General features: G+C 51.9%; 1 long non-coding RNA gene across 2 annotated transcripts; it reads right to left on the bottom strand.

The window, feature by feature from the left end:
• Positions 1 to 12,537: 12,537 nt before the first annotated feature.
• Positions 12,538 to 16,766, bottom strand: LOC132351908 (uncharacterized). Of its 2 annotated transcripts, XR_009498517.1 has the most exons (4): positions 16,377 to 16,766; positions 14,090 to 14,413; positions 13,878 to 13,974; positions 12,538 to 12,898 (listed from the first exon to the last, which is right to left on the bottom strand). It is a non-coding gene; the product is annotated as an uncharacterized LOC132351908 (long non-coding RNA). The 2 variants fall into 2 exon arrangements; XR_009498516.1 differs by lacking the exon at positions 14,090 to 14,413.
• Positions 16,767 to 24,766: the final 8,000 nt, after the last annotated feature.

The following is a 24,766-nucleotide window of genomic DNA, read 5'->3' as shown; positions in this document are numbered from 1 at the left end:
GGGACACGGGTTCAAGCCCTGGTCTGGGAAGATCCCACATGCCGCGGAGCAACTAGGCCCGTGAGCCACAACTACTGAGCCTGCGCGTCTGGAGCCTGTGCTCCGCAACAAGAGAGGCCGCGATAGTGAGAGGCCCGCGCACCGCGATGAAGAGTGGCCCCCACTTGCCGCAACTAGAGAAAGCCCTGGCACAGAAACGAAGACCCAACACAGCCAAAAATAATTAATTAAAACAAAAAAAAAAAAAAAAAAAAAGAATCCGCCTGCCAACGCAGGGGACACTGGTTCGAGCCCTGGTCCAGGAAGGTCCCACATGCCGCAGAGCAACTAAGCCCGTGCGGCACAACTACTGAGCCTGTGCTTTAGAGCCCACGAGCCACAACTACTGAAGCCCGCACGCCTAGAGCCCGTGCTCCGCAACAAGAGAAGCCACTGCAATGAGAAGCCCGTGCACTGCAAAGAAGAGTAGCCCCCGCTCGCCGCAACAAGAGAAAGCCCGCGTGCAGCAACGAAGACCCAACACAGCCAAAAATTCAGCTCCTCAGTTGCACAAGCCACATTCTAAGTGCTCAAGAGTCACATGTGACTCATGGCTACTCTATTGGATGGCACAATTATAACATTTCCATACTTGCAGAAAGTTCTACTGGACAGGGCTATCTAGATTTTTCTCACCAAAAACCAACAAGTTCATAGGGTAGTTTTGTGTGTTTTAGGAAGAGGCATCCCTTCCTCAAGATACCTTACTGACCCCTGCAGAAAAAAAACAAGCAATAAATATTCAGATCTACAACCATGCTGTATATGGCGCCCACCGTTGTGCAGTGCACAACCCACTCCATTGTATGCAGCAAGCGATGAAAGTCCTTCATTGATCCTTTGAGTTTCGCTTCTCTCTGCCTTCACCACTTCAGACCATGGCCCCTTATCTTTTCCTTTCGGGGTGGGGATGGGCTGTGGTTTGCAATTGGTCCTTGTTATTAATTTCCTGTAGCTACTGAAACAAATTACCACAAACCGGGTGGCTTAAAACAACAGAAATTAATTCTTCCATAGTTCTGGGAGCGAAGAATCCAAGGATAAGGTGTCCTCAGGGCTGCACTCTCTCCAAAGTTTCCCTTCCAGCTTCTGGTGGCTCCAGGCTTTCTTTGGCTGCATAACTTCAATCTCTGCCTCTGTCTTCACATGACCTTCTCCTCTGTATTTGTGAATTCTCCTCTTCTGCTCTTTATAAGGACACTTGTCATTGGATTTGGGACACACCTTGATAATCCAGGATGACCTCATCTTGGGATTCTTAATTACATCTGCAAAGACCCTTTTTCAAAACAAGGTCACATTCACAGGTTTTGGGGGCTGGGACATGGACATATCTTTTGGGGGAGCCACCCGTCAACCCGCTAGAGTCCTTTGTATGAGTGTCTTAATTGCAACCTCTGAAACAGGAGGGAAGGGGGCAGGGCACAACCTTTAAAAGAATGACACAGCCAGTTGCATGGACATATATACACTACCAAATGTAAAATAGATACCTATGGGCTTCCCTGGAGGCGCAGTGGTTGAGAATCTGCCTGCCAATGCAGGGGACACGGGTTCGAGCCCTGGTCTGGGAGGATCCCACATGCCGCGGAGCAACTGCGCCCGTGAGCCACAATTACTGAGCTTGCGCGTCTGGAGCCTGTGCTCCGCAACAAGAGAGGCCGCGATAATGAGAGGCCCGCGCACCGCGATGAAGAGTGGCCCCCGCCTGCCACAACTAGAGAAAGCCCTCGCACAGAAACGAAGACCCAATACAACCATAAATAAATAAATAAATTAATTAATTAAAAAAAAAAATAGATACCTAGTGGGAAGCAGCCACATAACACAGGGAGATCAGCTCCATGCTTTGTGTCTACCTAGAGGAGTGGGAGGGTGGGAGGGAGACACAAGAGGGAGGAGATATGGGGATATATGTGTATGTATAGCTGATTCACTTTGTTATACAGCAGAAACTAACACACCATTGTAAAGCAATTATACTCCAATAAAGATGTTAAAAAAAAAAAAAAACTACAGTAAGATACCAAAAAAAAAAGGACATAGCAGGTTGAAGATACAACACAAACTGGTTAGAACCAACTAGGTCCAAGGTGGCGGAAGATTTAACTCCCCGTGGACCTTGAGCCTCATTATACGCTCATTGTAATACATTAGCATGATCAACGACACACCCACCGGCACCATGACAGCTCTGAGGCCGACCATAAAAGGTCAAAAACTGGGCGGTGCCCAGTTCCTGGAAATCCACACCCCTTCTCCAAAATAGTTGGAATAATTCTCCCACTCATTAGCCTATGAAATTACCCAGCCCATAAAAACTATCCACACCATATTTCAGGGCCGCTTTTGCCTTTTGAGACAGACTGCATTCTGTCTATGGAATGTGTATCTCTCTCAATAAATCTACTTCTTACCTTTCACTTTGCCTCTAGCTGAATTCCTTCTGCGATGAGACACAAAGAACCTGAGCTTCATTAAGTCCTGAGACCATGTGTGTGATTTCAATTAAAAGACAGTGGGGGGCTTCCCTGGTGGCGCAGTGGTTGAGAATCCGCCTGCCAATGCAGGGGACACGGGCTCGAGCCCTGGTCTGGGAAGATCCCACATGCCGCGGAGCAACTGGGCCCGTGAGCCACAACTACTGAGCCTGCGCGTCTGGAGCCAGTGCTCCGCAACAAGAGAGGCCGCAATAGTGAGAGGCCCGCGCACCGCGATGAAGAGTGGCCCCCACTCACCGCAACTAGAGAAAGCCCTCACACAGAAACGAAGACCCAACACAGCCAAAAATAAATAAAATAAATAAATTTATAAAAATAAATAAATAAATAGATTTTCTAATTTAAAAAAAAAAAAAAAAAAAAGACAGTGGGTTCCAGTCCCAGCCCATGAGGTTCAGGTCCCAATCAGAATTTTGGCTGGGTTCAAGTCCCATCTGAGTTGTGCGGTTTCATCCCATCTGAGACCAGTTGTGCGGTTTCACCTCCATCTGGACATGTTCAGCACTCCTCTGACTGACGAGTTTTCCCGTGAACTAAACTGTTTGGACCCAAAGCCGAAGCTACGTCACCACCAGGAGATACGCCCCCTGCTGCAAGCGGGTCCCCCTTCGTTCAGGACAGTGGAGGGCAACTTGCTCCTTCCCACCTCAGAACCATCTGTAGGGGTCCCTACACCTTCTCAGACATCAGGCACAGGTTCATCTCCATGTGAGAGTCTGCAGCCTTCCATGTCCTCTCACACCACCCTATAAGGACGGCTCTGTTCAGCCACTGAGGCTTCAGGAGGACAGTGCATTGATAAAAGATGGGACTGGAGATATTGAAGGAAAGGGAAGAGATGAGAGAATCATCATAATAGTAAACATAATGATGGCTGCTAACACATATAGTACTTACCATGTACCAGCTACGATTTTAAGTCCTTTATGGCTGTTGACATTGTAATCCCAACAACTCTAGGCTGTAGATGCTCTAATCCCCACATCAGAGGTGAGGGATCTGAGGCAGAGAGAGATTAAGGAATGCACCCAAGTATGAGACGGTTCAGAGCCAGGACGTGAACCCAGGCAGTCGGGCTCCAAGAGCCACACTCCAACAAGAGAAGACATTGCGTAGGCTGGACGTTTCTGGAGGCTTAGAGGAGCTGCAAGATGTGACAGAAGAAAGGTGCTTCTGAAAAATGCTACTGAGTCAATCCTCAGCAGAGGAGGTGCAAGTAGAGCTTTGAAGTCCTTTTTAACGTCGTTTGGTTAACAAATGTCTGGGAACAGGCTTTGAGCCAAGAGCCCGGGCCCTGTGGGGACCTAGCTGGTGCTACCACGTCCAGCCTCCATCTCCTCCTGTGTTTCCGCATCCAGCCAATACACATGCATGAGTCAGTATAGAAGTTCGGGACTTCCCTGGTGGGGCAGTGGTCAAGAATCCGCCTGCCAATGCAGGGGACACGGGTTCCAGCCCTGGTCCGGGAAGATCCCACGTACCGCGGAACAACTAAGCCCGTGCGCCACAGCTACTGAGCCTGCGTTCTGGATCCCGCGAGCCACAACTACCGACGCCTGCGCTCTGGAGCCCGCGAGCCACGACGCCTGCGCTCTGGAGCCCGCGAGCCCAACTATTGACGCCTGCGCACCTAGAGCCCGTGCTCCGCAACAAGAGAAGCCACCGCAATGAGAAGCCGGCGCACCGCAACGAAGAGTAGCCCCCGCTCGCCCCAACTGGAGAAAGCCCGTGCACAGCAATGAAGACCCAACGCAGCCAAAAATAAATAAATAAAATAAATAAATTTATCAAAAAATAAAATAAAAAAAGGAAGTTCATGATCAGAAGAAACAGAGCTCTCTCTCTTCCCTCCCAGCCCCCGCTCTCTCCCTACCACACGCAGACGTTTCTTGTCATCCTACTTCTGTGAGGTGTTGAGGGGGAGGAATAGTGACCCAAGGTGGCGGGAGTACCAGAGACATGAGAAATGCCCAAGATAAGGAAGGCTTGAGCCCTCTGTGGGAGACATCTGAGGAGGGCTAAGGGGGCAGGGACAACTCGGTGTTCCCTGGGGATGAGGGTGGGAGCATCCTGGGGGCCTATATGTTCCAGTTTCACCAGACTCAACCAAGCACACAGGCTGGGTTTAAGAGGCTGGTTTTCAGCCTGTCAGGAATTACCAAATGAGCCCCACGAGAGTGGGGACTGGGGGCAATTCCCAACGTGCTGCCGAGACCACCACGGCCTCGCCCAGCGCGTTCACTCAGCTCTGTGACAGGAGGGTTAAGAGCCCAGGAGATGGGGGTCCTGGCGTGGACCCAGAGAAGTACAGCTGTTTCCTTTCAGCATTGTTTTCTAGTGGAAATTTCACAGTCATGAGCCAAGCTTGGGGGTAGTGGAGGAGGCTGGAACCTGACATAGTAGAATAACAGAGTTGACAGTAGCTATTTCCTCCTGAGCTAGATCGGTTCTCTCCTGGGTAGCAAAGAGCAATAGAATGGGCCCAGGTTTAAGAATCAGAGTGGTCTGGGGACTTCGCTGGCGATCCAATGGTTAAGAATCCGCCTTCCAATGCAGGGAACGCAGGTTCAATCCCCGGTCAGGGGACTAAGATCCCACATGCCGCGGGGCAACTAAGCCCGCGCTCCAGATCCCACACACCACAAGTAGAGAGAAGCCGCACTGCTTAACAAAAGATCCTGCATGCCGCAACTGAGACCCGATACAGCCAAATAAATAAATACATAAATATTAAAAAAAAAAAAAAGAATCAGAGTGGTCTGGCTGTGAGTTCTGACTCTAGCATTTTCTGTGTGACCTGAGGAAAGTTCCACAAACTCCCTGGGCCTCAGTTTCATCTTCTGTGAAAATGGGACTAAAAGCACCTCACAAGAGATGCTTATCAAAGCTATGCTCTGCTCACAGGCTGTCCTTCCTTCCTTCCTTTCTCAGCACTCCAGTGAGTGCTCTGGTCCAACATTCAAGCTGAAACTTCCCAGGGCAGGCCTGCCCCTTTTTCTCCTTCCCTTTTCCCTCCCTGTTCTCTGGGAAAGGACACGAGAACAGCTGCCACACAGCCCTGGGAGGAAAGCCACGAGGAGACCTGCCCCTCAGCAGAGCTAGCACAGCAGGGGGCCTGCGAGGCTGGAGGGTCTGCAGCTCGCCCAGAGCCCTCAGGCAGGCAGGCTCCACTCACCTTCTGGGGAGAGACTGCTGGCCTCTCTCACCCAGTGATTTCCCAGGGCTCCTGGGGAGCAGGTGCCCACACTTCCCCCACCTAGGTTACCTGTGGGCAGCACACAAATAACTAGCCACCCAGCTAATGCCCAGGGTTTGGCACTTCAGCCTTGCAGGAAAGGCCCGTGGGTATTCGATGACCTCAACCCCAGATAATGTGGGGAAATTCAGCCAGCGTGAGCAGGGATGACACAGGCAGACCTGAAGGAGAGGTCAGTGCAGGCTGGGGCATTTACAGGGTCAGCTCAGGTGTGGCTCAGTGTTACTATACCCCAGGGGGGTCAGGGTGACCTCTCAAGACTGTGGGAGGTGGCCCGGCGTGTGGTCTGGGAGCCCTGGTGCACTTGTAGATGTGTTGGCAGCTGCCAGGAGAAGGCTGAATTGTTTCCAGGTTGTTTTCAAGGCTTCCTTCTGCAGCTGTTGGGCCCCGCCTGTTCCCTCCAGGGAGATCTCCGAGAAGAGGCTCAGGGCCTTTTTCCCAGGGCCCTACACGGCAGCCCTGGAGCTGTAGGCCTGGTCTCCCTGGAGTCCCCGATACGAGGCGTATGCCTGCCAAACTCTTTTCCAGAAGTCACTTCTCTGCCTTCCCCTACTGGGGTGGATGGAGGCCCACACAAGTTTGCCAGATTGAGCAAATGAAAATACATGGTGGCCAGTTCAATTTGAATCTCAGATAAATGACAAATAAATTTTTTAGTAGAGGCATGTCCCATGCAATATTCAAAACATGCTTTTATACTAACAAAATATTCGTTGTTTTATCTGGAATTCAAATGTAACAGGCCATCTTGTATTTTATCTGGCAACCCTGGCCTCACCTCATTCTTTAAATTCTAAGAATGTCCCTCTTCTCTGCTTCTTATCTATGGGAAGGTAACTGAACATCAGGGCACATGCAAGGCATTGGTATTTTTCATGTTATTGTAGATATTAACCTGGTTTTAAAACTCTGGAACACTACTGATGTTTGCATACATTTCTGAAGCTGATCTATCTTATTAACTCTGTATTTCACAGTGACCTACTGTAATGAAAACCTCCAAAAAAATTTAAAAATGAAAATAAAAACCTCTTGCGGAAAATTTCTTTTCCTTCACGTTTCTTTCTTATTTTTGTTACCCTTGTATGTTTTGGAAATGTCCTGCCAGTATATAGGAAACCACCCTATCCTTACCTTATTATCAAAGCTGTTGAGGAAAATACTCTACCTTTGTCTTCTGTTCCTTCTAAGAAAAGCCCAGCTACCACCTTGACCCCTATTTCCCTTTGGAAAGGGAAGCTGCCAGGCTGGTCCCAGCTTTCTCAAGAGGAGGGCTGACTGGTGAATGACAGACACCCCTGGTGTATGGACACTCTTGAAATTATACTCTGGATTGAAGTGTATGAGGTTCAAGGCCCAATCCTAAGGGCCAGGGCCTCAGAAGATCTCCAGCTGAACATGCTTGGGCCTGCGGAAATATGTCCCGTTCTCTTTTGTCTCCTTCTGCCCCCTCTCCCACATTTTCCCCCCTAAGTATTAGAAACAGCAATGTTCCAACATCCAGAGTCGCAGGAGTAGGGTGTGGCCAAGGCTTCCCCCAGGGCAGGCACAGAGGTCCCAGATCTCTGCCTCTGGGCATGTGTCAGGGACCTGAACCACTTTCCAAATGCACCTCAACACGGAGGGTCTGCCCTGGCAGCCACCCGGCCCCTCCAAGGCCCAGCTGTTCCTCCAGGTCACTGGGGAAGAACCTTTGGGAACATCTGGCCCTCTCCAGGCAGCATCTTGGCAAGGGCCCAGTTTGGGCTCTCCCTGCCTCTCAGGAGAGCCAGCCCCTGCCCAGCCCCCGGCATCCTGGACGTAGGCCATCCTCAGCCACGCCAGGCAGGGCCTCCTGGGCCGGTCCTGCAGCACCCCAGCTGCAGGCTCCCCCCTCCCCCTCCCTCCTGCCTCTCCCCACCCCTCTCTCCCAGGATTCCCGAGGACTTTGTCAGGGTGCCTCAGGCCAACATCACACCCACCTCGGCTCAGAGAGTGTGAGACAATGTATATGCCATCCAGGGGTGGCTCTGGTGAGCTCCCAGGTTGACATCTGGGCAATGGCTTAATAGCACTCACCCACCTGCCCTAAAGCCTGGCTTCCATCTCTCATCATCTTCTTCCATCACTGTGCTCTTAGGGAGCACGGTGGCTAAGCTCTCAGTCTCAGATTGAAATGGCTGGGTTCTAATACTGGCCCTCTCACCTAGTAGGCTAAGTTACTTAACTTCTCTGTACCTCAGTTCTTTCATCTGTGAAAGGGGCTAATCATCATCACTATTTCATAAGGCTGTTGTGAGGATTAAATGAGGCAATGCATGTAAGGAGCTTAGAAAATTCCTGGCACACAGTAAATGCTTACTAAATGTTAGTTGTTCACTATTATGTAGACTGGCCAGATGTCGTCTGTGGTCACCCACATTTGGTCTCTGCAGTGGGCAGCACACAATACCAGGCATTAAAGGGTAGACGAGACATTGATGCTGTTGTTCTCATTCTCTGCTTTTGGGTCCCCTTGGAGAAAATCTGAAGGCACCTGCATAGCAGATTTCTCTTGTGCTTTGTGGCCACCTTTGCATGAATCCTTTGAATGTGCTTCCTGTGTTTGGGTAAGATCCCACATTAGATGTCCATCCTCCCCGAGGTAAGAAGCCAGAAACTCGATTTCCCAGCCTACCTTGCAGTGGGGCACAGATTCATGACCCAGGTTCCACCAATCAGATGTATTCACGAGAGACCTTGAGGAAGCAGGAGCCTGCAGGCACCGCAAAGGCAAATGACTCTCCTCCATACTTTCCTACACTTCTCCATAGAGGCTGTTATGGCTTGAATTATGTCCACCCTCAAAAAAAGAAGACATGTCGGAGTCCTAACCCTTAGTAGCTCAGAATGTGACCTTTGTTGAAGATAAAGTCTTTCCAGAGATGATCAAGTTAATGAGGCCGTTAGGGTGGGCTCTAATTTAACACCACTGGTGTCTTTATAAAAAGGAGAAATTTGGATAAACAGACACACAGGGAGAACACCATGCGAAGATGCAGGCAGAAGTTGGCGTGCTGCAGCTGTACACCAAGGAACACCAAAGATTGCCAGCACCTACCAGAAGTGAGGGAAAGGCCTGGAACAGACTTGCCCTTACAGGCCTCAAAGCCTCTCAGAGGGAACCAACCCTGCCCAGACCTCGGTCCTGGATTTCTAGAACTGTGAGAAAATACATTTCTGTTGCTTAAGCCACCCAATCTGTGGTACTTTGTTACAGCAGCCCTAGGAAACGAATGCGGAGGAGAAGCGCCTATGCTTCTGTGTCAAACGTAAGCTCTTAAGAGCAGGAAATTTTGTCTGTTTTATTTTCTGGCACCTAGATGGTGCCCAAGAAATTATGTTCAATAAATTAATGTCCTCTTCATAGTTCACAGCCCAGGACGCACAGGACAGAGAAAAGTCCCACATTCAAAGACTGCCCACTTCTCATCCATTACCATCGGCCTCAGCTGTGATCAGAGGACCGTGCCTGCCCCACCTCCCTACAGAGGCCCCAGAGCCCACCCGACGCAGCAGGGCCTCAGGAGCTGTGTGGACGGCCACGTGGCCCTGTGGCTCTCAGGCCCGAGTGACTGCTGAAGAGACCGTAGAAATCCTACTCCAACTCTTTCATTTTATTTTTTAATTTTTCTTTCATTTTATTTTGAAATTTTTATTGGAGTATAGTTGATTTACCAACTCTTTCATTTTAAAGCGCAAAGCCCACAAGGCCCAGTGAAGGTTTAAGTAACTCCCTGACCCATCCCTTTCCATGGCACAGCACAGCCACCCCAGGTGACCCTCGAGCTCAGCTGAAAGATACATCAGCACAGACCCTTTCGATGTGCCTTCCATGCCATCTTGCCTACCCAAAGGTTTCTTTCTTTCTTTTTTTTTCTTTCATGCATAGCAGGGTCACACCAAGGGGGCACTTAGTGGCAGGGAGAGCCTCTGAGTTCTGAAGAGAAGTGATATTATGCCTGGGGTCAGTACAGGGGTTCTTGTTACATACTGCCTGGCCTGATTTCTTTGGGGCCTAGTCTAATTTCTGTGTGGCAATGGCCTGGGGGAACGGGGAAGGGTCTGCACAATCGAGTTGACTAGTCTAAGTATGGTTAGGTGGAACCTTCTCTCATTTGGACTCTGAGCGTGTGAATGTGTGTGTGAGTGTATACGTGTGCACATGTGTGTGTGTGTGTGTGTGTGTGTGTGTGTGTGTGGTAGACCTAGGAAGCCTCTTTCCCAGAGGAAGAAAACGCAGTTGCCCATGTCCTGTGGAGTTAAGCGGCCTCTCTCCATCCTCATGTGCAGACCAGAGCATAATGAGGACTGAAGTCACCCATCCAGATGGGTCAGCCTACAGGCCACACCCAGGACTGTCTGGGAATGGGCCTCCTTTGTGTTAGGAAACGTGAGCCTCCCAGATTGCACACGGGGCTGGGTGTGTCCCGCACAGAGAGCCCTTTGTGCCTGGGAGAACGTTGGCCCCGTTTGTTCTGGCAGACTTCCAGGCACTGCCCACCTGCAGCCATCCCACCCCGGGGCTCCCTGCCTTTCCTCTCCAGCTGCACTTCCCTTCCTCATGGGGTGCGGCCACCCTACTGAGGGCAGGGCACTAGGGAGGAGGCCTGGGCTTTGCCAGAAGGGCGACCCTGGGAGCCCCTGGCTGGAGACCAGGGTGACTCCAAGGACAGCTGTCACGGAGAAGAGAGGGCTCTGGGGCGGACTCACGCGGGCAGGCTGACAGAGCAAGGGCTGCTGACAGACCCACCCTGGGGCACCAGGAGCCGGGAGAGAGCTCGGAGGCAGAAAAGCCCTTCCTGCTCATCCTGCCTGGGTAGGGTGGGAGACAGCATGAGCTGGCTTGCTGCTGGGGAGACACTATCACTGAAGGTCCACGATTATAATTGCAACTGTTCGTGTTCCTTTAAAAATTAAATTAAAAAAAAAAAAAACCCCAAGAAATCTCATGCTTGTCAGAGCCTTCCTCCCCCGCTGTCGGCTCCCATTTATGAATCCGTGGCATCTTCTGCTGAGAGTTAATTACATGTTGTATGAAAGTTACAGGGCTTCCTTTTACATTTTTTCCTCCTTGATGGGTCCTAACCCTTTTGGCTGCCTTCCTCTGCTCCCTCCCCATGCCGCAGGGAAAAAGGCACAACTGGCCTGACCTCCTGCCCTGTGCTCCCCAGAGCCGGGCTCTCAGCCCCACTGCTCCGGGCCTCCCTGAGTTGGCGAGCTGACGACAGCCCTGCCCATCCAGGTCTCATTTCCCACCGTGGAGCGATCCAGTCCTGCCAGAGTGCTAGGGATTATGACACAGCACAAATGGAAGGTGTTATTAAAAGGGGCCACGCACTTCACCCACCTCCTGTGGCCCTCTTCCCGCCCAAACAGCGCGGATCAGGTGCGGGGTCCTGCAGCCTGAAGCCATCTATTCTACGAGAGGGTGAGAGGGCGCAGAGGGGGGGGTATGGTCCCTGCCAGGAGACTAGATGCCCTTTTTTCTTACAGCTCCGACCTGGAGCACTGTCTTCATTCTCAGGATGGCTCATCTTTTCTCTTAGGAGGCTGTGACCAACTCCGGAAGCAACAAGTGTGGACTAATACCCTGAATTATTGCCTCTTTGCGGTGTTGAGTTTCACCTACTGATGAGATGGCTGAAATTGCACAGCTGCTGCCCTCCCCCAACCCAGCAGTTACAGCTTCCCCGGGTCTGGACAAGTCACAGCCCCAGAGGGCTGGGAGGGCTTTCTCAGCCAGCGCCTGCCCTGAGCCAGCACACACCTCAAAGTGGAGAACTTTCTACTGTCCTCTGATAGCGCTCCCCTAAACCAGTTAATAAAGGACACCTCAGGTTGTGAGTTAAAAGTAATCATGTCTATAATTACTATTCTCAACTAACGGCACGTGGAATACCCACTTGTTAATACAGCAAAACTTTCCCTGTGGGCTGATGTCCTCCTGCAACTGCTTAATTCCAACCTAGGGTAGAGTCTGGGGATGTTAACTCGTTTTAATTATTAGCCTAATGTAAATTAGGAAACACAACCTGCTGTTACTGAATTCCAAAATATAATACAATTATGAATTTTCTATTCTTTTGAATATGTTTTGCAGCTTCCCGTCTTAGGCACAACCAAGAATTAACTTTATAAAAACGAATAATTTCTCTTCAAAACAAAAGTGACTGATGTGAGAAACCATGCTGGATTACTGATGAGCAGGTTGTCCACAGCCGCTAAGGCAAGGGGAATTCAAACTCAAGTGTGCAGAGCCTGTAAGAATGCAAATTCCTGGGCCTTGTGCCCAGAGATCCTGATTTAGTAGGCCTAGGGTTGGGCCTAGAATTCTGCATTTTTAAATAAGCATCATGGGTAATTCTGAGGCAAGGAGCCATCCAACTACATGTTGAGAAACTCTAGAGGGTTACGGCTATGGCTTATAAACACAGAAATCAGCTGGACACCCAGCAGCTGCTACTCTCCTCCCAGCCAGAACTTCCCTGGAATGTATATTCCAGGAAACTATTTATATATCTATTTTAAAAATAACATTAGGGTTTTTTTCTCCTTGGTTATAAAGCTAATGCAGAGAATATATATAATGCCATAATAATAATTTTTAAAACTCACTCATAATCTCTCCACAAGAAGGGGGGAGACTTTTAACATTATGTTGATGTTTTTCTTCCTTGTATATTTTTTATAAAGTTGACAACATATAGAATATGTCATTTTATTTCATTTTTTCCCATGTTACAAATTTTTTTCTGGAAATATCATTTCTAAAGGCTATATAACACCCCCCTCACGTAGATGTGGCTTATTTTAACAACCATCCCTAACTGCTGGACACTGAAGTTGTTTCTAATAATTATTATAAACAACATTGAGATGAATACCTCTGTGCATAAGGTTTTATCAACATTTTTGCTGACTTCCTACAGCTGGATTCCTAGTTGTGAATCACTGGATTAAAGGATATGAATGCTTCTGAGGCTCCTGATAGATGGCCTGCCAACTTGCTGTCCCGATTTGCCTCCTTGCTGGCACAGGGCAGAATGCCCATGTTGACGACCTTCTCAGCCTGTGCGGCAGCCTGTTTATCAAAGGTATCGCTCTTACCATATGTTATGGGTTGAATTGTTTTCCCTAAAAAAGATATTGTAAAATCCTAATCCCCCAGTACCTGTGGATGTGACCTTATTTGGAAACAGGGTCTTTGCAGGTGTAACAAAGTTAAGAAGAGGCTATTAGGGTGGGCCCTTATCCAGTATGACTGGGGTTCTAATAAAGAGGAGATTGCCATATGAAGACGCACACAGAACATCACGTGCTAACAGAGGCAGAGATTGGAGTGATGTAGCTGCAGGCCAAGGAATGCCAAGGATTGCCAGCTATCTGAAGCTAGGAAGCTAGGAAGAGCCAAGGAAGGAGTCCACCCAGAGTCTCAGAGGGAGCAGGGCCCTGCTGATACCTTGATTTCAAACCTCCAGCCTCCAGGACTCTAAGCAAATACGTTTCTGTTGTTTCGAGATACCCAGTTTGTGGTGCTTGGTTACGCAGTCCTAGGAGACTAATATACCATATGTTCCCTGGATTGGTGTCAGATGGGCCAGAAAGAGCTGAGGTGAGGTGCAAAGGACAGTTCTTACTCCCTCTCCAAAGGATGTCCAATGCAGCCCATTAATCTGTCCTTCCTGGGAACATTACCTGCTCCCATTCACGGGAGCAAGAATCCAGGGCCCGGCATGTGGCTCTGGGACCCATCACACACTAGAGCAGGGTCTGATTTAGTGTTTTCCCTCAGGGTAACATCTCACACGGTCAAGGGGCACACAAAATATAAACTTTGCATTTGTCTTCAAACTCTTGGATTTGACTTAATGAATAAGTATTTATTAGGCTCTTTCAACACCTCCTGCACTAAAGGCTCATTCAGCGGCTCAAACATGCCAGTGTCTGGGCAAAGGTCATCTTTGTCACTGATTAGGCCTCAGAATGATTCATTCTCAGGTTTCTCTCAGGCCTGAAACCCACGATTGGTTAGCAGATTGCGCTGCTCTTAAATTCCTTACCTCTCCTAGAGATGTTGGTCTTTGCTCCAGTGGCTTCTGAAAAAAGACCTCAACGCTCTCTCAGTTTGACCTTCTTGACCCTGGACGGAACCTAAACCTAAAGAATCCCAATGGAGAAGATTATACACTTAAGGAAGTTGTTATCCCAACAGTTAGAAAGTCTAAAACATTTTAAGCTACCCTTTACTGAGCACCCACCAAGTGTCAATTACCTCCTCTGGTCCTCACAAGAGCCCTAAGAGGTAGGTATAAGGATCTCTATTTTACAGGAGAAGAAACCAAGGCACAGACAGATCAGCAGGTGGCCCAAGGTGGCAGAGCTCAGACACGGCAGAGCCAGAGACGGAACCAGATTTTCTGACAGAGTCCCCCGCTCTCTGCTCCATTACGTGGTCAAGGACGGCTGGAGAAGGTTAGCTTTCCAGTGGAGTGATAAACGCTACCAAGGGATGCCAGATGTTTTGAGGAGTTACGCCAGATCTTTTGAGGCAGATATTCCTAGTTCGGCTCAGTTTCGTCTCCAACTTTTCTGGCATCTGCAGTAATACAGAACTTTGTTACACGACCCCTGAAAATAGTCTAATCTCTGCTAATTCATCTCCTAATTTTGTATCTCACTTTCAATGTATCTATTCCTCAAAAGTTGCAAGGAAAATGAGCCCTCTAAATACATACCAGGAATCTCATATTTAATGGTATGCTTTGAAAAAAGTTTTGTGAAGGGTTGCAGCCCTTATTTTTTGTATGACTGTGGATTTACACGTGACATGTTAGCTTCAGTTAGGTCCACCTGCATTCCTGGATGTGCAGGTACACGCAACGGGCTGGCTGGCTTTAGTGAAGTACACTTAGGCTCCATCGACCCTTTGCTCTAGTTCCAACTGCTAAGGGAAGGTGCATAAGCTCTCCCTGCTGAACAGCTGCCAGGTGTCAATCAGGATAACAAGCCAGGGTCCCAAAGGCTGGGCTGAACTGTCAGGCAAAGAGCAGGTTGGGTCAAAACCCAGGATGAAGCTCTCGTGGAAGCAGCAGACACAGCAGACAGGAAGTGCCCTCAGACACAAAGGAGGCTATCAGGCCAAGCGTGGGGCAGAGGAGGGCAGAGTTGACAGCTAATTCACTTCCCCATGAGTTCCACCGAGAGGGAGTTGCAAAGATGAAACTCTGGGCTTCCCAGTAGGCCTCTGGGTAGAGAGGGAAGTTGAAGACAGCAAAACCTCTCAGGCCAAGCAAAGCATGGTAAGGGTTACGGTGCAGGTGCAGAGGGCTACAAGCCCACAGATTGTGGAATGGGAGAAAAGAGCTTCACCCAGATCGTGATAACTGTCTCTCTGACAGATACATGAGAAATCAGAATTTGAAACAGTGGAGGAAGCAGCCTCTACCAAGAGAGTTCTCAGCATGAAAAAAAAAGTGGAAGTTGGGGGTTGCAGTGTTTGTGGCTTAAGTATCCGGCCACAGCCCCCGTTCTGCACCTGGCCTTAGCCTCCTAGGATAACCCCCACTGGTCCAGCCCACCAACTTCCCCGAAGGGCAACCACACAGGGCCCAGGACCTCCTGCTACTAACACTTTCCATACCGATCCCCAGCCAGTATTTCTGCCCTTTGATGTCACAGGGCTCTGCATCTTGCCCCACCTCAGCAAATTAGACCCCCTGGCTTCCCAAGAGCTGTTATTTTTAACTCTTCTACAGAGGCCTGGAATACAGAGCTTCCCAGAACTCTGGCTCAGTGCTATTTTGACCTGGCAGGAATGAGCCACCCATACACACACTTGGGAGAAGGCTTCCCAAGGAGAAGGGGGCCGGGAGCTCTTGCTCTGCCTGAGTTTGAATGGGGGTCACATGGGGCAAGAGGCAGCTCACGTGGTCCTGTGAGGCCATACTGACAAACAGCTCTGGACAGATCCGGATGGGTTTGGTTCACCCAGCTGTTGTGCTACTTCTGCCTGCAAGATGAGACACAACACTCCCTCCATGGGCTGGCATCACTTGTTGAGCCGTGGCTTTGGAAAGAACGGCAAGTCAAATCCCGGAAAGAGACTGAGAATGAATTGCAGCTGGAGGCCCACTGACGGGCAGTTGCGTCTTGCTCATCCTGGGGGGTCAAGGGAGGGTGGGGTGAGGTGGGATGGAGTGGGAGAGGAGGAAACCCAGGTGCCTGGGGAGCTTTGCTGCCTTTCTGTCTTCCTGGCTCCTCTCCCTTCTGACAAGGGCAGAGAAAACTGTCAGGGTTAAGGAAGCTTCTAGGTGTCGCTTAGGCCACTGCATGTGGGTGCTTTTTAAAGGGTCTTTTGTCCTTTCTTGAGCATCCTAGAGCCACAGGAGGCAGCCTCTCAAAGTGGGTGCTCAACACGGACAGTGGCAGACCAGAGCACCCAGAGGCTCCAGCCTCTTACTCAGAGGAAGAAGCCCAGACTCCACATTCCTTCCTGCAGCGAATCCATTTTCTTTCCTCTGAGGATTTTGGCCTGATTCCTCAGGTAGTAGGAAACTCACCTTTCCAAGGACTGCAGTTATGTCCTTGGCATGTTCTTAAAATTCTTCTTCCTTCTTTTTACGCCTCCGTCCTTCTTCCTACTACTCCCCCCGCCTTCACTGGGCAGCCACCCACCCTCAACTTACTCAGCCTCTCAAATTCTTTGACCTTTGGACAGACATCCTCTTTGAGGGGTGGGAGGTGGAGGAGCCTCCAGCCCTAACCCCATCCCACCGCGGTCAGCGGAGGCCACTGGGTTAGGCCAGTGCATTTCTTTAGGTCCAACCCTAACCAGGCAGGGCCAGCCCTGCAGGCTTGGCCAGAGCTGCTCCCATCAAAGGGATCTGGGCCGCGTTATCCAGACACGAACGTTCCCTGGTGGCCTGGGGCCGAGCGTGTCCACCCGCGGTTCTTCTCCTCCCCCAGAAACGTGGCCTGGGGCCTTTCCCAGCAAGGGCCTCTCCCTCCCCCACGCCTCCCCAAGCCACCCACCCAGCGCCGGCTCCAGCACGTGGCTCCGGGCGCAGGTTCCCTCCCCGCCCCGGCAGCTCCGCAGGGCGGTTTTCACCCTCTCGGTTCCCCTACCCCCCGTGACTTCTTGTAAAAAGCTCCGCTCGTCCCCACCCACCTCCGCCCTCCCGCGGCTGCCAGACCCGGCCAGCCCCGCACCGCCTCCCCCGGAGGCAGCGCTCTCTCCCAGCCCCTGGCAGTAGGCTCAGCTTCGGAAACTGTTGACTCAGAGGGTGGCCGGGCGGCCAGCGTCTGATGTCAGCTTGGATTGGGGCCAGGGGAGCCGAGGGGCCGGGGGAGGAGGGTGCCGGAGGCGGGCGGGAGCGGGAGGCGCGGGAGGCGGGAGGCGCCGGGCGCGCGGGAGGAGCCAGACGCCGGGCGCGGGGCGCGGAGCCGGGCCCTACCGGGGGTCGCTCGGCCGCGGCGGGGGCCTGCGCTCGGCGTCCCGGCTCCGCGCTGCGCGCTCGGCGGCTGCGGCTGCCCAGGCGCCCGTGAGTCACGGTGCGTCACCGGAGCAGATGCCCGGGGAGGCTGGAGGCTCCCCGGCTCCCGCTGACTCATCAGAAAGCCCTGCCCCGCGGCCAGGGAGGCGGGAGGCGGGGGGCGGGGCGGGGGAGCGGCTCGGGCCGGCGGCTGCCGAGGTCGTTTGAGGCGCTCCGAGCCGGAAAACCCCAAGAAGGCGGCTGCGGCGGGGCCGCTGGGGGTGCTCGGTGGGGAGCGGGGACGACTGGCAGCAACCGGGGTCACCTGCGGCGCGGGCCGGCAGACGCCCCGCTGTCGGGAGGAGGCGGTTCCGTGGCACCAGCACTGGCCTCGGCGGCGCCCGAGGTCGCGGGGGTCCTACCCCTCCCTTTAAGACTTTGGGTCTGTCTGTGGGAAGAGACTGCGCCAGCATCCAGGGCTTCGACGCTCTCATCCCCCGCCTCCGTCTTTCTACCCGTCCCTCCCCAGGGGAAGCTACTCTGGTGCTGCGGACACCACGTGCTGGGTCAAGGCCTGGCCTCAGCTCTTTCCTGTCGCTGCCGGCTAACCACAAGGCCCCCTGACACTCCGGAAATGGAGCGGACGGGCCAGAGAACTATCAGGAAGGGGCACGAGCAGAGAGGATTTATCTTTGCGGCTGTCCACCCTGTCCTGGAACAGGGACAAATTCTGTAGCATTCAGGAAAAGCGTGGTGCTCCTCCACGCAAGGCGCCTCCACCCCACCCCCAGAGACAGGCCGGGGAGGAAGAGGCACAGAGGGGTGTGATCGCCCCCGCCCTTCCTGCATCTACAGCCTGGCCAGGGAGACAACCCTGCGCACACCCGGGCAATGACAGTCTGGGAAGGGGGGGTACAGGCGCTTACAGAAGGTGGAGGCTTCCTGGTGGAGCTGGCATTAGGGCAGGGACCTTGAAGAGGAAAGATTTGAACAGATGGGGAAAGGACATTCCACATGGAATCAAATGTCGGGAACCAAAACCTAGAAGCGGAAAGATCAGGGGGAGTTCTGGGAACGGCAAGCAATGCAGTTGGACTGGAAGAACTGAGGCGCACAGGAGCATCAGGGGCCTCTCCCGGCAGCACGAACGTGTGTCTCAGAAGCAGGCACAGTGGCCCAGAGGGACCTGGAGTCACGCTGGGCTCCTCCCTCTGTCCCTGGGCACCGAGTCATGCCAGTTCCCAGACGGGTGGACTCTTTCCAAGTATTCCACAGTCCTGCTCAGCCACAGCTGCAGGAGCCTTCCTGCCTCGGACAGCTTTTATTAGCTGGTCTCTAACGCAAACCTCCTTTGTTCAGATATCAAATGCTTTCCCCTTCTGTCCTTTGACCACTGTCTGTTTGTATTGATCTCCCTCAGTGTTTCTCAACCGCGACAGCACACTGGAATTACCTGGGGGTGCTTTAGAAATCACAAATGTTGACACATGGGCCCCCTCCCAGAAAGGTGATTTCACTGGTCTGGGGTGGAGCCCAGGCATCAGCATTCTTTCACTGGGCAGCCAGGGATGAGAACCACTGATGCAGATGGTCACCGTCAAGAGTGTCCAGATGAGGCCCACACTCCCAGAGCAGGGGCCCCCTGGCCTTCAGACTTCCCAACTCCAACAACCCCCCAACCTCCCCCGAGAATGGCCTTGGCAGATCTCCAGGAGCAGTTGGGCTCCCCAAGGCTGGAGTTGAAATGTGTTTCCCAGGCATCCACTCTGCAGCTGAGGCCAAAGTTTCCAACAGGAAGGGAGGGTGAGGCTTCTGTTTGTTTCCCAAGAGCCAACTGGCCTTTCAAGCCAGTGATAACGACCGTGAACCTCACTGGCAGGAGAACCAGGCATCAGTAGGAACTGCAGCCATTTCCTGTCGACAAGGCATACCTGGAAGGGGCCCTAGGGTGGAGGTGGCACCACCTGTAACACTCTGTCCTCAGAGGTGGAGGAGGACCCAGCTAAGGACAGATTGGGGACCTGGGCAACAGGTCCTCTGCTTTCTTACGGGCAAAAAGGAGGTGATGCCTCCTGCCTCAAAGGTTCTTGTGAGGACCCTGAGATAAATCACCCCAGTGTGGAGGTAATTTTCAGTAAGCATTCTTTTCTTCCTGTTTTGCTAGTAACTCACAAATTTAGGGAAAATGTCCATGTCTGGGCTTCTCAGCTCTCCCAGCATTTGTCCACCCGCACCTCCCCAATCTACAGGATTTGGGGAGGACCCTGAAACCATATCTGAAGCCAGGGGTAAAGGAAGGTCAGGCTGAGGAGCTTGGCAGTGGCCTGTCTGCTGTAAGGGAAATGACATTGATTAACAAGGGGGGGACCAACGGTCCTCTCCCAGGACCGAGCAGCAGAAATATGGCCTTGAGCCTGGGGAGGATCTACAACTAGGAAGAATTTCCTGACAAATGGCAATGCTGCCTAAAGGACTCATGAGAGTTTGTGAAAGTCAGAGATTCATCCTGGATACCTGACCCTGTCGCCACCAAGCAGTGTTGTGTTCCCATTTGACAGCTGAGAAAACAGACTGAGCGACATTCAGTACCTTGGTGAAGCAGCCACAGCCAGCAAGTGGCAGAGTAGTGACTGAAATCTGAAAGACCAGCAGTTAAGCATAGTGGGCCAAGACCTCCCCCCGACCCCGCCTTTTGACTCTAAGATCTTGGGAATTTAAGTTTTTCATCTCAAGCCTTGTTTGCAATCAGAGCCCTAGAAAAGCCAAACTTAATCCTAGGGCTGACGCATTTAACCCAAAGAGAAAGTGTGTCATTGAAATGCTTCTGCACTCCTCTCCCTTTGAATCCCCATCACGGAGGAGGAAACTCTATGAAGGGTAACTAGTGTTTATTGGAAGGTCTTTCCTGGCCAAAATGAGGGCGAACGAGATTGTCGAAGGCCTTGGTAAATGCAGTAGAGACGCCACGAGATGGCCCTTTCTTGGATTTAGGAATGGATAATTCTTCCCTCCCTTAGAATTCTCCCCGGCACATCTCCTTGTGGCGTCACGAGGTTCCTGGTGTGAAGACCTGCGGGCCTACTGGGAGGTTAGGTATTCCTTTTCCCATTTCACAGATTAGGAAACTAAGCTGGACCGAGGCTGGGATTCAGTGTTGGTTGGATCTGACTGCATAAATTCCTTCCCTCGTTCCTGAGGAAGAACTGACCACCTACGGCGGACACGACTGGTAACCTGGCCGCCCTCCCAGGCCAGACTCCCCGCTGCAGGGCGGCCCGGGGCGCGGCGGAGCAGAGGAGCAGAAGGAACGGAACCGGCGCGACGCGCACACGCCGAGGCCCAGGGCAGGGGCCCCGAGCGCCGGGGAGGAGCGCATTTCCCTTCCCGCTCCCCTGGGAACCCGGAGTGGGGGGAGGGGGCAGCCTCTGCCCTCCCCATCCGCCCCAGCCGCCAGGTGCCCAGAAACTCGGCCTCCCCCCCTCCCCCCGCGCCTGTTCCCGGCGCAGCCCGTATCTCGGCGGTCACGTCTCCCCATCCGGCTCCAAAGTACGAGTCAGCCGCGGCCCGGCCAACCCCGCGGAAGGGCGGAGGCAGGGAGGGGGAGGGCGGCGCCGGGGGCGTAGTGGGGGCAGACGGCCCGGGCGGGCGGGGCCGCGCGCTGCACCCCTCCTCCCTCCCGCGCGGCGCGGGCGGGTCTGCGAGGAGCCGGGTCCCGCCTGCCGCGCCAGGGTCGGCCCAGACCTAGGGGCGAGGCACTGGCTAGGTCGCAGCAGCGCGGCCGCCGCCCCCGCTGCGTGCTCTGCGGGCGGGGGGCGGGGCGGGTGGGGAGGCCCGGCGGGGAAAGCCGGGAGGCCGCGCCTCCGGAGCGGCGCGCGGGCGGGTGTTGCTGGGGAGAAAAGCGCGGCCGCGGCCCCGCCCCGAGCCCCTTGGGCGCAGCGCCCTCTGCTGGTGCGGCCTCAGAACTGCACGGGGACTCCCCCCGCATCTACAGCGACTACCCGACTGCGGAGGCGGAGGAGGGCTCCGGTCCTGCTGTAGGTTCGTAGAAATTCCTGGTTAATTAAAGATCTCCATTCTCTTTAAAAAAAAAAAATTAATAATAATAATAATTCAAAAACGAGTGCAGAGCATTGGAGGAAAATTTGGAAATGTGGAGAAGAAAAAAAGAAAACAAATTACTCATAATGCCTGTTTTAGAATTTTACTATCTGCCCTTCAGTGCTTCATATCTGCAAATCTTTGTGTGCATCTTTTATAGAATTTTAAAAGTACAATTTTGTCAGCTTTGTGAACGCATAGGCCTTGTTTTGTTCACTGCACCATCCTCAGTGTCTAGAACACTGTTTAGCAGTGTTCTGGGTGCTCAAAAACCAATTGTTGTTTCTACCAACATGGGATCATGCTTTTCACACTTTCTTTTTTTTTTTTTTTTTTTTAATTAATTAATTAATTAATTTATTTACTTATTTTTGGCTGTGTTGGGTCTTCGTTTCTGTGCGAGGACTTTTCTCTAGTTGCGGCGAGCGGGGGCCACTCTTCATCACGGTGCGCGGGCGTCTCACTGTCGCGGCCTCTCCCGTTGCAGAGCACAGGCTCCAGACGCGCAGGCTCAGTAGTTGTGGCTCACGGGCTTAGTTGCTCCGCGGCATGTGGGATCTTCCCAGACCAGCGCTCGAACCCGTGTCCCCTGCATTGGCAGGCAGATTCTTAACCACTGCGCCACCAGGGAAGCCCCTTTCACACTTTCAAGATCATCATTTTTAGCATGCTTAAATTTTCTTGTATGCTCCCCTGAGTAGTAAAAGATTGATGATAAAATGGTCCACTAGCTCCCTTCTAGAATTTGAAGGAATGTGTTTGGAATTTAGAATTATTCACAGTATATGTATAAGGTGACCACCCCCCCACACACACCACCACCACCAGCTGCGGGCTCTGGAACAGCACAACACCCTGTAATCAAACATACCACATTCCTGCAGCAAAATGTGTGACTATTCGCACCAACTAGGATAAATAAACACTATAAACAGCTTCATGTCCCTTCAGTCAGGTTTTGAGGCCAAATGAGTTTTCACCGAACTAAACAAAAAACTTTTGAGTTTCCAGAACATTTTGAATTTGAAGAGACTGCACTAACCTCAGGCACAAGGGTCTGAAGATGTGAGTGAGTCTCTGCTGTGTGCGCTTGTTTTCCCATTTGCCTCAGTCTGTGCTCGGTAATCACAGGTAATTGAGGTGCCGGCTGATGAGAATTGAGTGAATGTGGGGTGCCATGTGAAAGGCTAGGATATGGTTGGGTTAGACTTTTGGATGTGGTCACACCTCCTTCTCTACTCCAGGCTGCCACCTTCAAACCAATGGACGTCACCACTTGTGTGGTTGCCTTTGTTTCTTCCTGGATTCACTTCTAGGGCTATGCTTGTCCCAGTGGACCTCACCTGGGGATTTTGGAAGAGAGCCAAAGTCCCCCCAGAACACCCGCACCCACCTATGACCAAAGGGGCATGACAGTAATTTCTCCAAAAGGGCATGTCATTCAGCTGACATTCGTTGGTTGTGCTGTTACCACATGCACAGAACCATACGCAGCCTCTGGGCTGGGCCTCTCTCTGAACTCCAGACTGAGTACCCAGCCTCCCACTGACATCCCCACCCCAAAGTCACCTCAAATGCAACATGTCCAAGACCACACTCACAAGCCTCCCCTCAAAACCTGGTCCTCTTCTCTTGTGACCAACGTGTCAGTGACCGAGCCCATTATCCAGTTACACAAGCTAGAAACTCAGAGGCACCCTCCCCCTCTGTCTCCTCCATCCTTATCCAACTCATCACATCTTGCCCATTTACCTCTGAAACAGCCCTTCACTGCACCACCACCATCTGGTCCCAATGCCAGAGCCTAACCAAGCCTCCACTCCCAATTCTTGCCCTCCTCAGGCCCTTTCTCCACAATGAAGCCAGACGAATCCCTTCGAACACAAACTCAATTACTTCACATACACTGCAGGACCACCAGGAGCAGCTCCAAGGTTTATGGCTTCACCTAGGATTTCTGCAAAATCGTTTGACAGCTCTGAAACACACCCCACCTCTAGCTATAAAAAGAGTAACGCCACCCCCATCTTTCTTAGGATAAAAATAGAAATCCATAAAAAGGCCTGCAGAGCCCTGCCTGGGCTGGTGCATCCTACAGAATGCTTGTGCTATGAGTCTCTACCCTCCAGGAGCACTGACCTTCTTCCTCAGGGCCTTGAATTTCCATCTCCTGGCCTTTGCACTTGCCGTACTCCTTGCCTGGAACATTCTCCCTCCATCTCTTCACCTACTTAACTCCACTCTTCATTCACATCTCAGTGCAACTATCATTTCACCAGGAAATCTTCCTGACCAAGCCAAGTGCCCCATCATCTGCTCTTTAGCACCAGTGCTGTTCCTTCAAAGCTGAGACTCTATTGTAGTCTTACATGTATTTGTTGATTCCCTCAGGACATGGTCCTGTCTGGTTCGCCCATCACGGTGTTCCCAGCACCTGGCCCAGTGCCTGGCATAAAGCAAGTACTTCTTGAATATGTATTCCATGAATCCGCTACCTTGTCTGCTCACCCATCTTGGGACAACCCCGGAAAGGAGGCGGTGTTGTGAGTTCATTCACCCACCCAACAAAGAGCATCTGTTATGCACTGGTCTTTGGGGATATGAAAAAGATACAGGCATGACCTCAAGAGCTACTGGAAGATGGCAGACTGAGAAACCAGTTGACTGACTGCCTTCAAGATCTTAACTTCTAAATCACAAAAACTGATTCATGGATCTAGCAAAGCCATAGTCACACAGAGAACATTCCCCACAGATAAAAAGATCCCTTCTTTGAACCTGAACCAATCAGCAAAAGTCCCTTTTCTCCCAACCCACCAGCCCTAATCGTTCCCTGCTTTTCAAGCTGGCCTCAACCACTTGATCCTAAGAAAAGCCCAACCTGACCTTCAAAGACTGAGAGGGTCCAAAGGCTTGCCTGGTGTGTGGGTTCCTTGGATGCATCAAGCTATGTAAACTTGGTTTTGTGTGGCCATAGGTATGTCATTGGTGGACCTGACATCCCAACTTGGAGTTCAAAATGCACCTGGAAAAAGCCACAAAATTTAACCACCACATTCCTTGAGTGTCTGGGTCTTCTAGCCTTTGGTTATATTGTCTCACACCCAAGAACAAGGGTCCCTCTTGGGCTCAGAGTTGTCACGGTAACTTGTCAGTGGGCTCAGCTCCAGCAGTTGTCATGGTCACTGCAAACCTGTACTTTGTTTGGGATTTGCAGTGGCAAAAGCTGTTGCTAATGGGGGTGGGTGAATGGAGGAGGGGAAGGAAGGTGAGGCAGAATCCCCTCTTCCTCCTGGCTCCGCCCCACCTCGAAACCCACTGTAACAGTGGATTAGGACAGAGAGGCGGAGGCTTGTGTGACGTTCAGAAACATGCTAGAA

Source organism: Balaenoptera ricei, chromosome 17 (assembly GCF_028023285.1).
Source record: "Balaenoptera ricei isolate mBalRic1 chromosome 17, mBalRic1.hap2, whole genome shotgun sequence".
NCBI classification, from domain to species: domain Eukaryota; kingdom Metazoa; phylum Chordata; class Mammalia; order Artiodactyla; family Balaenopteridae; genus Balaenoptera; species Balaenoptera ricei.
Note: the sequence above shows the minus strand (reverse complement) of the source record. Positions and strands in the feature narration are given on the sequence as shown.